Genomic DNA, 15,566 nt, shown 5'->3' with positions numbered 1-15,566 from the left:
TTGGGGCCAGCATCTTCTTTGTGGGGAAGGGGAAAAAAGATGGGGGTCTCCGGCCCTGTGTCGATTACCGGGCCCTGAACGACATCACCAAGAAGAACCGGTACCCACTCCCTCTCATTCCCGACTTGCTGGACAGAGTCAAGGATGCCCGTTTCTTCACCAAGATCGACCTCCGGGGGGCCTACAATCTGATTCGTGTCAGGGAGGGGGATGAGTGGAAGACAGCATTCCGCTCACGGTTTGGGCACTACGAGTACCTTGTCATGCCCTTCGGGCTCTGTAACGCCCCTGCCACATTTCAGTGCTTCATCAATGACGTCTTCCGTGACCTGTTGGATACCCATGTTGTGGTATATCTGGACGATATCCTTGTCTTCTCCAGATCACTGCCACAACACGAACGGCATGTCAAATCGGTGCTCCAGCGTCTGCGGACCCACAGTCTCTATGGCAAGCTTGAAAAAAGCACCTTCGAAGTCTCGTCCATTGAGTTCCTGGGCTACATCCTATCCCCAGGTCGAGTGGAGATGGACCCCAGGAAGATCCAGGCCGTCCAGAATTGGCCTGTCCCCCGCAATCGGCGGATGGTGCAGCAGTTCATTGGTTTTGCAAATTTTTACCGCCGATTCATTCGGAACTTTTCAGCGATCTGCGCTCCCATCACTGCTCTGACCAGGAGAGAGTGCGGCCTGCAGCGCGTGTGAAGCCGCGGCCTAAAGGTCCAGATATTGCGTAAACCGAATTGGTATCTGAGTTCCCAGCTTTCCACCTGAGACCCGACCGGACCCCTGAGAACTGCCAGACAGATAGATAAAAAGAGGCCGGGTACAGAAAAAGAAATAGAGGTATACCGCTGACCGGAGTCGTGCAACGGATCACATCTCCCCGTTGCCTACCTGCAAGTGATTCGCGGCTTATCCTCCATTACGGGACGCTCCGATTACTTGACCAAGCAGGTTTACTTGCTGCTGGGTGCTTTCACATCACTGGCCCCAGACCCGCCGGCGGACTTCTTCACCCGCCCTTACTACAATTCAGGGGAAGCTGCAAGGTGAGAGGAATTTTTTCCCCAGAGTCTCCTACAGCACTATTAGCCTACTGTGTCCACAACTAAGAAGGGGTAAGCTATATCCCTCTTCATTCCTCTGCAACACAACAGGCCAGAGACTTAACTATTCACTATATCACTATTGTGGGCTCCAGTGTAGTGACTAGAAGCAGTATTCTCTTTTTGAGGACCTATTAACCTCACTTCCTCAACTTATAGGCCAAACCTAAATTTTTATAGCCGAGAGCTTCCCGCCCCCCCCCCCTTCTATTGGCAGCATCCATAACCACTAAGGCCCTCGGTGGCAGCCATCCCTATTAGCAAACACAGGGGGTCCCTCCATACCAGGCAGCTGTAGGTGCTGTATCAGCCTGACTGCACAGCTACACCCTCTGAAGCAAACAGGATCCATACAAGCAGTTAATTAACCTCTTCTACCACCCCTACTCCACTCGCCACACCTGACTCCTGAAAGGTCCTTTCTTTTTGAATCCTAAGTGTTGTGCTTTTTCATAGGTGTATAGCATTTATATCTAATTGTTCTAGTTATAGTGGATGTGATTGCCTATAAGAGGCCATACTGTGATAGATTCACCATTTTGTATGTATTTTTAAGTTGGCTGAAATAGGTTCATGGAGAGGACACAGTTCATAAAGTTTCTTCTCTGTAGATGTGCCAATCTTAGAAGAGTAATTCTTTATCCTTATAGATTTATGACTGAGATAAGAGTAGAGTATTCTCTAGACGTGTCTGGTACATATTACCCTCATAGTAGATGTCTATTAATGAAACTGAAAATCTATTGTATCTGTGTACATGTATAATGAACCTTAGTTTTTTTGTGTGTAAGATAATCAATAAGACTTATGTATTGTTTTATATTGTTAAATATTATGAAGGGCGTTAATGCTTCTATAATCTTATGTTTCTCACTAGGAGCGCATACACTCCTAAAATATGTTGAGAAGAATTTAAGTATAGACTTTGTTAATGGGGAAAGCTGTGTTATTTTAACTAATAATCAATCATCCGTTGAAGCGACAGAGGAGATATGCATGTCTGTGATAGTACAAAGTCTATTATATTCTTATCTGTACCATAAATTAGACTGTTCGGAAAATGTCTAACTGGTACCTAAACGTCTGTGCTTTAATTAGTATATGTGTCAAAATAAATCTCTTTAGTTCTGATTTAGGATTCCATATGTCATATGTGTGGAATGTAAGAGGAAGTCAGACTTGGATATTTAACCCTTACTATAATGATGCTAATAGCTTATACAATAGTGCCACCTAGATATAGATAGGTAACATTACACCAACAGCAGAAATGCATTCTGGGTGATACAGTGACATCACAGTCGTTATCATATGTACATGCCTAACCGACAATAATTGGAAAACTCCAAGTTAGAAAGGTGTGTCTAACTGATAAGTTTTTGGATAATAAACCACATATAAGAGGGTAGAAGGGAGAAAGGAGGAAAGAGAGAGAAAAGTAGAGAGCCCAGGAGAAAAATGCCAACGATCAGAACGTACTTTAGAGCTGACTTCCCTTAGACTCTGCATATCATCTGCCTTCTCGGGTAACGTAAAACCTTATTATGTGTAGTATTGAATGAATTAATTGGCTTGATATTTAGTAAATCCCCGCTTTAGTGTGGATGTATAATGTTAAGGTGCTACATCAATATTATCACTATTCAGTAAAGATGCATATTACTGAATAAGAGATCTAATATTGAAGAAACTTTCTGTTTGGAATATTTAGATTCCATAGTCAATATCAGGCCTGAAAATTTATAAACTCCTACAGGAATTTATGGATCCTCACCATGTCAACAAAATAAACAAACAACCTCAAAGTATAATAGATAAGTAATTTTTTTTATTATAAGCGGCATAATACACATGATTGACATAACACAATAAATAAAAACATAGTTAAAAACCAAAAGGGCTGGTGGTGCGTGGATTATTAAATAAAGTGCAAGTGCAAAAGGATCAGGTCAGCAAAATATATAAATACTGTACCGAAGTAGCAATTGGCTACAACATTGATACACCGTGCTATAATGACAGCAGATATAGGCACATGCGATGCAGGAAATATTATTAGAGCACACTAAGAGTATCAAAAAGTATGTATGTGGAAACCACATGCAGTGTTCAAAAATGTGTGCACATAAAAATATATGTGCATCGACGCAAGTTGATAAAAATAACCATGCAGTAAAGCTGTGCTATAAAAGATAAAGGTAAATGTTAATACAAACCACACTGAAGTCCACAGCAAACACAAGCACCACCAGTCCTCTCCCCTGCGCGGGTTTCGCATACTGCATTTTCAAGGGGTGATGGCTAAACTGGCAATGGTGCTACATATATATCTGGCACAAATTACGATACAGATGGTCACAAATGGTGTTCATTGGCCCCAAGATTTAAACAGAAGTTCAGTTGGAATATGATAGGTTAAATAGCCATTAGCTATCCATTTCACCTGCTCACTATATGGCACCTGAATCGCTGCACATGTACACCTTGGGTGCGCGTGCGCCACCTGGTCTGGAAGAGGAGGGCCACGCGCCAAGCGCATGATCCGCGTCATCACGGAGCAGCAGAACGCACAACCACCCCGGCGCATGCACCAAAGACCAGGTGCACCGCGGCCGCCCTGTTAGATGAGGGCAGCTAGGCTGGCAATGGTAATGAGGCGAGCCAACATACATTGATACAAAGTAATTGATGACAGATCCCTAATAGCGAATGTCCCACAGTAGAACAGATGCAAATTGCAAGAACATGATGAAATAAAGTTAATATATACAAAATATAACTTGGACATGAAAAGATAAGATGATCTGCATAAATAGTTAGAAATTTATATTAAATACCCCAAAAATACATAATTAAACATAAAAACATATGATAATAGGACATTTTTTATATGGATTTTGTGTATTTAATAAACTATAAAGTGTCAAATATTGCCATAACAAGACAATATGTGTGGATATATTTAAATACAAATAATAATTACTACTGCATGATAGCATGAACATAATAAGTTATTATACAATGTAAATCAAAAATGCCAAGTTAGTAATAAAAACCAAATACTGTGTAAATAAAGTAACCGTGACGAGAATGTGTGAATAGATACAGAATACCTAATTTTATAATTGAAAATAGGTGATGAATAAATAGTATTAGTGAAAACTAAAAAAGGAAAAAAAAAAAAAAAAAAGAGTAGAGCTGTGAAAATATAATATAAAATGTAATAAAAAATTTAATTTAATAATAAAGTGTTTGTGATGAATGCAGCGTCCACCGCCGGCTCCTTTCACTGAATGTCAGACTCACTAGTTTGCGCCTCTTGCTCCTGATGAAGTGTTTTGTTCAACAGGGACACAGAAACGCGTTGAGCAATTTCAAGGGCCCCTATCTGATAGTAGTGCTGGTGGAATCGTTAGTAATTCGGAGGGTCAGTTTAATAGCAAGTGAAAGCTTTATCCCACACTGCGCCTTCTATTCTTGCCCTGCATGCTTTCCTCATACACTTGGGCCAGATTTTTAGAGGGCTAATTATTGTCTCATGCCCTCATCTGGTCTAGTGCTACAGTAGCTATACGAGTATATCGCTGACATACGTGGACTGTATATCCAGCACAGGCGAATAGCACATGCCTCTGTAGTGTATATATGGTACCTACCAGATCCGACGGACCAGGGGTTGTAAATAGCACCATATTCCTCTGGGAACCTGGTCAGAGCAGAGCATACAGCGAGAGGCATTGCTAAAATCCATAAGCATACCTCCTGCTCAGACCACGTTTAGTGCTTATTGGACCCTTTATACACCTTGGTCTAATATAGACACTAGTCCCTATCTGCCCGACCTTTCTGGTGACCAATGTAATGTAATTTTTGCCGAGTGATTTTACGACATTAGTTTTCAATAAAGATTTATTTCGTTATTTTTAACCGTCCATTCAGGCAGTGACACGATTATACTTAGGTGCGGTCTAATTAGTCTGTTCTCAGTCAACCTGTGGGATACTTGTATTACATTGTTATGTTTGACAGATAATAGGGAACGCTGGTATTTGTGTTAGAGCGTCTAGTGGTGAATTTAGGGTACTACATATTACTGAAGGTTATTGCATAATTTTGAGTTTTGTATTGATTAAGCTTTGATTGTATATTAAATCACTAATAATTTTGCATAGACGCTTGTAACATGTATTACTGATTGCACAATATAATTAAGTTAACGACAAACTATTTTCGAGGTGTTTTATATATCCACCTCTAGGGTCCATTCCCCTTGACATTTTTTCTTTGATCCTTTCTTTTATCAAAAGCATTTGCTTTATAGTTCCGACATAAGGACTAAATATAATGTAATCCTCTCGTTAGTCCAACAGGGGACCTCAGGCACTTATTTCACCTAAAGGAGATCATTATGGTGAAAATTGTCTGCAAAACACACAGCATCGAGCAAGAGACAACTAAAGAATCTGCCAACTCTGAAATGGATATATTCCTGACTAAACAAAACACTATGGCGTCATCCAGAATGATGTCACCTAAAGACATCCCTGCATTAGACTCTGAAAATGACAAACCAATCTACAGAGCATTTCTAACCCCCCACCTAACCTCCTCGCTGGCCCCCATTGCTAAACGAAAGTGACTAAACAAGTCAAGGAGGTTACATCCCTATAAGAAGCGCCAAAACCCAAAGGTGCATCAGAGAAATATTTTGTATATAATAAAGTGATCCAAAGGTAATTAGCTGTAAATAAAGGTTGGGCGTTCACCCTAATCAGGGTGACTAAAAGGAAAAGTGGGAGTAAGTGGACAATAGACACACCTATAATCACAGTGAGTGGAATTAATCACATATATTACCCATATGAAGGTATATTGAAGTAGCCAAAGATAATAAACAAGTCACTTCACGGGGGGTGGCCAGCTGGATAAACACAAGACACCAGCATGGACCAATAACCCCCCAGCCAGGAGCGCCTGTAGAGTCTTCAAAACTGATAGTTGCCCAGTATGGAAAGAAAGGCTTCACCTCAGTAATATGGTTGAAGGCTTTGGCTTCTTTAATGTAGAAAAGTGGCTCATAAAAAAAGGCTCAACGCGTTTCGGGGTGTGCAAACCCCTTCATCAGGAGCAGGTACAGATAGACATATGCCTATAATAACAATAGTATTCTTTACCTGGTGGCCCCACCCCATTGCTAAAGACATCTCTGAAATCAAGCAAGACCTCCAACATCTGGGCCACAGGATTGATACGTCTTGAACAAACACAGATGTCCGTCATAAACCACTCGGCAGCAGTAGCTACAAACCTCCAAATACAAGAAGCACACTATCAACAAGTTATATGCCGCTATGTAAGATCTCGAAAACCACAACAGACGCAACAATCTAAGGGTCAGAGGGGTCCCAGAATCCATGGAAGAAACAGACATTGCGACTACCTTAACAGATATTTTCTCAGGTCTACTAGACGACTCTGAAAAACAGTTGCTAGACATTGAAGACCAAATCCCAAACCCACTGAACCCCCCAGGGATATCGTCTTCAAATTATAAGACTTTTGCATAAAAGAAAAATCCTTCAGAAAGCTAGATCCTCGGACTCTTATCTATAATAGCCAAATACTGTATTTTTCGCCCTATAAGACGCACCCCCCCCCCCAAAAAAAAATGGGGGGGGGGGGAGTTAGTGCGTCTTATAGGGTGAATATAGGGAAAAAGAAAACGTCTGGCGCTTTGCTGACTACGGTACCTTGCTGCCGCTGCAGTGAAAGAGCCGGCCGTGCTGCGGGTGCTGGAGGGAAAGGGCCAAGCGCGCTACTGTGCTGGGAGGCAGGGACCCGGCGCAGCTACATGTGGTTGGATGCAGGGGCTGGTCGCCTCTGCGGGTGTTCTGTAATAGGGGCCGGCCGCAGAAAGTGCTGGGTGGTAAAGACCGGCCGGCCCGAAGTTGCGATGGTATGGTGGAGGAGGATAGTTGATGCGAGCGTGGGAGCAGGCAGACGAGGGGCGGAACCAGTGGCAGATCCAGAGCCTGGTCTCGGGAGGGGCACTTTTAGATTATTTTCTGTCCGCCGCCACAAAACAATGGTGCTTATAGAGCAGACTCCACAGTGTAGCGGTATACTGTATATTGTGTGGCACAGTGTAGGCTTTATGTGTATAACAAACATATTTCACATGAAAACTTACAGTTACTTGGCCCTTGGGGATCTCGGACGCCACTTCCACACTTTGGCGGGGGCTCGGCGGAGCTGATGTGTTTTATCCTAGTGAGAAAGATTTCATAATAAGGATTTGGAGAAGGGGCAGAGGGATAGCAGAGCAGGGAGAGGCTGGTGCTGCTACTAGGGGGTCATACCATGGGGGAGTAATAACGCCCACCATAATGCCCCCCCAGTAGTAATAATTCTCCTTATAATGTGACAGTGCAAAAAATACCCCCTTGTAATGCCCCCATTTGAGCTAATGTCCTCATAGTGCCCCCATAATGTGCCAGTATAAAATACCCCTATATAGTGCCCCCAGTAAATGATCCCATAGTGCTCCACACCCTCCTTCCCCCTAGTGCCCCCCATAATGTACCAGTATAAAATTCTCCAGTAGATGCCCTCAGTGTCCCCCATAATTTGCAAGTATAAAATACCCCTTCTTAGTGCACCCCATAGATGACCCCATAGTACTCCTCTCCCCCCTTCCCCATAGTACCCACCATGTGTCCCAGTATAAAATTGTACTGTACAGAGAGCCAATATAAAATACCCCTTCTTTGTGGCCTCAGTAGATGCCCCTATAGTGCCCCCAATCATGTGCCAGTATTAACATCCCCCCCCCTGTGCCAGTAATAATAGCCCCCTATGCCAGTAATAGCAGCCCCCAGTAATAACAGCCCCCCTGTGCCAGTAATAACAGCCCCCAGTAATAAGAGCCCCTCTGTGCCAGTAATAACAGCCCCCGCCAGTAATAACAGCCCCCCTTTGCCAGTAATAACAGCCCCCCTTTGCCAGTAATAACAGCCCCCCCTTTGCCAGTAATAACAGCCCCCGCCAGTAATAACAGCCCCCCCTTTGCCAGTAATAACAGCCCCCGCCAGTAATAACAGCCCCCCTTTGCCATTAATAACAGCCCCCCCTTTGCCAGTAATAACAGCCCCCCCTTTGCCAGTAATAACAGCCCCCCCTTTGCCAGTAATAACAGCCCCCCCTTTGCCAGTAATAACAGCCCCCCCTTTGCCAGTAATAACAGCCCCCGCCAGTAAAAGTATTGTATATAATAAAAAAATAAAAAAACACATACTTACCTCCATGTCAGTGATGCGATGCAGGCTTCTTCTGGCCTGTGTCCCACGCTGTATGGCTCAGGCGGCGCAATGACGTCATCGCGCCGCCTGCGCAGGCCTCTGATAGGCTGCCGGCCTAGTGCCGGCAGCCTATCAGAGAAAGGGAAAGGGACACGCCTCTCCCTCCCCTACCGCAGCACAGGCAGGCATCTGTATCGCTGTCCTGAGGACGGCGATACAGATGACTGGAGATGAGTGCTTCCACAATGGAAGAGCTCATCTCCCTGTGCCCAGCCGCCGCCGCCAGCTCGGGGGGGGGGGGGGGGGCAATTTCCCCGTTGCCCCCCCCCCTGGATCCGCGGAACAGACTTCCTTGTCACACATCCCTGCTCCTGGCTACATGCACTATGACTGCTGTGAGAGCTGTTCCCTGCCAGAGAGTGATCCATAAGGTACCCCTAATGACCCCAATCCTAATAAAGTGGGCCCCCCCTAATAAAGTGACCCCACTCATAATAAAGTGACCCCACTCATAATAAAGTGACCACACTCATAATAATGTGACCCTCCCTAATAAAGTGACCCCACTCATAATAAACAAACAACAGATGATGGCAGCATCTCCAGATGTTCCTTTTTATTCCTCGTACTTGCAGGAATGTGTACAAACAGAGCAAAAATGCAACATTTTGGCTACAAAGTAGCCTTTGTCAAGCTACTTTGTAGCCAAAACGTAGCATTTTTGCTCTGTTTGTACACATTCCTGCAAGTACGAGGAATAAAAAGGAACATCTGGAGATGCTGCCATCATCTGTTTGATTACTTATCTATGGACTGCTGTGGATCTGCAGTCGTGGTTTGGCTGTTGCATTCCAGAAAGGTCGATTAGGCCCATGGGTGCTGCTCTTTACTACTTTTCCCACTCCTAATAAAGTGACTAGAGATGAGCAAATTTCATATTTTGAAATATGCTCACGCTTCGTTTGGTGGTAAAAGCGGAATTGCGTTAAGGATTCTGTTACCACGGACCATAATGCAATTCTATGATGGAATGCATAGCATCATAGAATTTTCCCCATTTTTACCCTCTAAAACCTAGGTGCGTCTTATGGGCAGGTGCGTCTTATAGGGGCGAAAAATACGGTAGCCATATTTCAAGACCTGGCGCCATCTACGCTAGCAAAGCAATGTTCACTTAAGCCACTTACAGATGTTCTATGCCAGAGGCACTTCATATTTCGCTGGCTATTCCCGTTTGGCATCTCCATCTCGGCCAATGGAAAACGCTACACAGCCCGCACGTCAGAAGAAGTGATTCAAGTAGCAGCGGAACAAGACATCCCATTGGACCAGCCACCAGTACTAGAAACAGCACATTCAAACATTGACATACCAACTCTACCGGTGCTGCTGCCATTGGAAACAGTCGAGAAGCCCAAGAACCAAGAAGAAGCCACAAACAACCTCAACTTCATCAAGACGCCTAGAACCAGCGTGACCAGTGGAAATGCACCTCCTGAGAGACTGCTACTAATGTAAGTATTATATTCAACCTTCTTTCTTTGTTAATGTTACTCAGTTTTATGGGTATGCCTGATAGTAACCCACCTACTATGTTACAAACAGTACAAAATGTTTAATTCTATGTTAGTAGACACCATACACATAATACCACTACCAATCACTTCAATGGTAGTACACACCTCACCTCTACATTTGCCTTCCCAACTTTTGCCTCCCATATCACAGAAATCATGTCTCATGCTCAGGTTATTGATTACCACACTCCCAGATGGCTGCTGACATACAAACAACGACTTTCATCTCATATAACGTAAGAGGTCTTAAAGTGGTTATCCCATCTCATTGATCCTATTTTAATTTGTTATAGAAGTGCCTGTGAGCATTTTTGTAATTATGTTCCTATCTTGGAAAAAAAATCTTTCAATCCTACCCCACTGCTGTCTTCTGGTATCCACTAGACACGGCCACCGCTTGTGGGCCGCGCCCGCGTAGAACACATCTTCTGCCCCCGGTTGGGCCGCACATCGCTGTCTTGAATGCGCATATCGCTGTCTTGAATGTGCACGCCGCCGCTCACGCGCAATGGTGACTTCTTCCTGGCCGAGTAGAGTACAGAGACGCGCATGAGCTCTGTATGCAGCGCAGCTCTGTACTGTACTCGGCCAGGAAGAACTCACCATTGCGCATGCGCGGCGGCGTGCGTGTTTGCGGCTCTGTACTATACTGGCCAGGAAGAAGTCACCATGGCGCATGCGTGGCGGCGTGCACGTTCAAGACAAGCCTTCAATCAAGCTCACTAAGCCCGCTTAGCCTCACAAGCCGGAAACCAGGAAATGAACAGCGCAGCTCGCAGCAGGCGAGTATGAAATTGCTAGATGGGACAACCCCTTTAACTCGCCAGTCAAAAGATCTCAGATCTCAGCACACCTTAATAAAAACTAAAAGCAGACATCTTACTATTATAAGAAACTAATCTCATTCAATTCAAATCCCCCACTTTTCACAAATCCTTCTACAATCAGTGGTACCACTCATACTCAACATCTAGGGAGTCGCCATTGCTTTTAACAAACATGTACCGTTCCAACATCAAGATGCCCTTGCAAACGACCAGGGTCGTTATATCTTTATTAAAGGCAAAATAGCCAACACGCTAGTAAGGCCTCTTTCACACGACCGTTTTTTTTTTCCGTTTTGCGGGCCGTTTTTTGCGGTCCGTATACGGTCCGTATACGGAACCATTCATTTCAATGGTTCCGCAAAAAAAACGGAATGTACTCCGTATGCATTCCGTTTCCGTATTTCCGTTTTTCCGTTCCGTTTAAAGATAGAACATGTCCTATATTTGGCCGCAAATCACGTTCCGTGGCTCCATTAAAGTCTATGGGTCCGCAAAAAAACGGAATGCATACGGAAATGCATCCGTATGTCTTCCGTATCCGTTCCGTTTTTTGCGGAACCATCTATTGAAAATGTTATGCCCAGCCCAATTTTTTATATGAAATTACTGTATACTGTATTTGCCATACGGAAAAACGGAACGGAACAACGGAACGGAAACGGAACCACAACGGAAGCAAAAAACGGAACAACGGATCCGTGAAAAACGGACCGCAAAACACTGAAATGGACATACTGTCGTGTGAAAGAGGCCTTACACTGGGAAACATATATGCTCCAAATAAGAATCAGGACGCCTGGATTGCACGCACCATGAAAAAATGCTAACAATTTATAGAAGGAATCTTCCCATAAGGCCCCTTTCACACGGGCGTTGCGGGAAAATGTGCGGGTGCGTTACGGGAACACCCGCTATTTTTCTGCGCGAGTGCAAAACATTGTAATGCGGTTTTTTACTCACGTGAAAAAAATCGCGCATGTTTTGTACCCACTTCACAGAAGTTCGGGCTTGGGATCAGTGTTCTGTAGATTGTATTATTTCCCCTTATAACATGGTTATAAGAGAAAATAATAGCATTCTGAATACAGAATACATAGTACAATAGGGCTGGAGGGGTTAAAAAAATAATAATTATTTAACTCACCTTAGTCAACTTGTTCGCGTAGCCTGGCATCTCCTTCTGTCTCCTTTGCTGAACAGGACCTGGGGTAAGCATTAATTACATCAACAGGACCTGTGGTGACGTCACTCCGGTCATCACATGGTCCGTCACATGATCTTTTACCATGGTGATGGAGCATGTGATGGAACATGTGATGACTGGAGTGACGTCATCACAGGTCCTGTTCATGTAATGAATTCTCACCCCAGGTCCTGTTCAGCAAAGGAGACAGAAGGAGATGCCAGCTACGCGAACAAGTGGACTAAAAGGTGAGTTAAATAATTTTATTTATTTTTTAACCCCTCCAGCGCTATTTTACTATGCATTCTGTATTCAGAATGCTATTATTTTCCCTTATAACCATGTTATATATAAACTTGCTTGCGGATGCTTGCAATTTTCACGCAACCCCATTCATTTCTATGGGGCCTGGGTTACGTGAAAAACGCAGAATATAGAGCATGCTGCGATTTTCACCCAACGCACAAGTGATGCGTGAAAATCACCGCTCGTGTGCACAGCCCCATAGAAATGAATCGGTCGGTATTCAGTGTGGGTGCAATGCGTTCAACTCACGCATCGCATCCGCGCGGAATACTCGCCCGTGTGTAAGGGGCCTTAGGAGGAGACCTTACACCCACACATGGACACATCCACAGGGCACTCAATACTAAACGAACGCTCACCCGAATCCACAAAACCTTGCACTCTGCCCAACTTGAGGACACAGACATATCCACCCAACAGAAAGAGATTACACCCATTTCTTCCCAGCACAACATTCGTACGGGCGTATAGACTACATATTCCCCCCCCCCCACCTTCGCTTTTGACCATCAGAGAAACAACTAGGTCATAAGTACAAATACAAATGGTACACTTGTTATCTCAGGACAATGACATTGATTGTTTTACTGCGATTACTCGCGGTTTATTGAAATCTCAGCCTTTTGATGTAGCTGTACGACGAGAATTAAGGATGGGAATCTCTGGTAGGTAGAATCTTCAAAATGCAGGTAATACAAACAAAAATACCTATACTCTCCCTATACGCCCCTCCCTGAGCCTCAGCCTAGGGACACCCCTTAAAGGTAGGGGTTCCTGTCCTAGTACCTAGCCTAAAAATCTCTGTTTTACCCTATATAACCAATTAAAATGGGCAAAAAGGGGAAATAGGCTATTAAAAACTGCTGAGTGATTGCTACCAGTGTGCCACAAAAATGGCAAAACAAAAAAATAGTGCTAAATCTATACTAGAACAGAAAATCGCGACGCAGCGTTTCCCCAGTCCCTAATACAGAGACCAGTTCGTCAGGGGATTGAGAAAAAAAATATCTACTTAGCTGGAGTCTCAGGGTAAAGACTCTCACAGTGGTGCCTACAATCAGGAGACTTGGGCGAGGATGCAGGCTTCATAATGTCAGGTGTCTCAATGCTACATTCAACATTGGCGCCTTATAAATCACACATCGCATAATAAATAACATTGGATCTTTCTGATCCGATAATTCGAGCTATGGCATCTGTTTCAAATATTAAAGGCTATATCAGACATCCTCAAACTGCGGCCCTCCAGCTGTTGTAAAACTACAACTCCCATAATGCCCTGCTGTAGGCTGATACCTGTAGGCTGTTCAGGCATGCTGGGAGTTGTAGTTTTGCAACAGCTGGAGGGCCGCAGTTTGAGGATGCCTGGGCTATATTGACAGGTGCATAGAGAATAAGTGAAGGTGAAACAGAGCTGAGTAAAAATAAAATGAAGTAAAAAAAAAAAAAAAAGAGATGGAGTACCAGGGATATATACCAGTTTGGTATATATCCCTGATCCCTGGTACTCCATCTCTTTTACCCATTATCCTTATCACACAGACAGCTCTGCTGCATACACATGACACAGAGACAGCTCTGCTGCATACACATGACACAGAGACAGCTCTGCTGCATACACATGACACAGAGACAGCTCTGCTGCATACACATGACACAGAGACAGCTCTGCTGCATACACATGACACAGAGACAGCTCTGCTGCATACACATGACACAGAGACAGCTCTGCTGCATACACATGACAGAGACAGCTCTGCTGCATACACATGACACAGAGACAGCTCTGCTGCATACACATCACACAGAGACAGCTCTGCTGCATACACATCACACAGAGACAGCTCTGCTACATACACATCACACAGAGACAGCTCTGCTACATACACATCTCACAGAAACAGCTCTGCTACATACACATGACACAGAGACAGCTCTGCTACATACACATCTCACAGAAACAGCTCTGCTGCATACACATCACACAGAGACAGCTCTGCTACATACACATCACAGAGACAGATCTACTGCATACACATCACACAGAGACAGATCTACTGCATACACATCACACAGAGACAGCTCTTCTACATACACATCACAGAGACAGATCTACTGCATACACATCACACAGAGACAGCTCTGCTACGCTACATACTCATGACACAGAGACAGCTCTGCTACATACTCATTACACAGAGACAGCTCTGCTACATACTCATTACACAGAGACAGCTCTGCTACATACTCATTACACAGAGACAGCTCCGCTACATACACATCACACAGAGACAGCTCCGCTACATACACGTCACACAGAGACAGCTCCGCTACATACACGTCACACAGAGACAGCTCCGCTACATACACGTCACACAGAGACAGCTCCGCTACATACACGTCACACAGAGACAGCTCCGCTACATACACGTCACACAGAGACAGCTCCGCTACATACACGTCACACAGAGACAGCTCCGCTACATACACGTCACACAGAGACAGCTCCGCTGCATACACATCACACAGAGACAGCTCCGCAACATACACATCACACAGAGACAGCTCCGCTACATACACGTCACACAGAGACAGCTCCGCTACATACACGTCACACAGAGACAGCTCCGCTACATACACGTCACACAGAGACAGCTCCGCTACATACACGTCACACAGAGACAGCTCCGCTACATACACATCACACAGAGACAGCTCCGCTACATACACGTCACACAGAGACAGCTCCGCTGCATACACATCACACAGAGACAGCTCTGCAACATACACATCATACAGAGACAGCTCTGCTACATACACGTCACACAGAGACAGCTCCGCTACATACACGTCACACAGAGACAGCTCCGCTACATACACGTCACACAGAGACAGCTCCGCTACATACACGTCACACAGAGACAGCTCCGCTACATACACGTCACACAGAGACAGCTCCGCTACATACACGTCACACAGAGACAGCTCCGCTACATACACGTCACACAGAGACAGCACCGCTACATACACATCACACAGACAGCTCTGCTACATACACATCACACAGACAGCTCTGCTACATACACATCACACAGACAGCTCTGCTACATACACATCACACAGACAGCTCTGCTACATACACATCACACAGACAGCTCTGCTACATACACATCACACAGACAGCTCTGCTACATACACATCACACAGAGACAGCTCTGCTACATACACATCACACAGAGACAGCTCTGCTACATACACATCACACAG

Source organism: Bufo gargarizans, chromosome 4, assembly GCF_014858855.1.
Source record: "Bufo gargarizans isolate SCDJY-AF-19 chromosome 4, ASM1485885v1, whole genome shotgun sequence".
Lineage (NCBI taxonomy): Eukaryota > Metazoa > Chordata > Amphibia > Anura > Bufonidae > Bufo > Bufo gargarizans.
The sequence above is the reverse complement of the archived record's forward strand: the minus strand, read 5'-3'. Positions refer to the sequence as shown.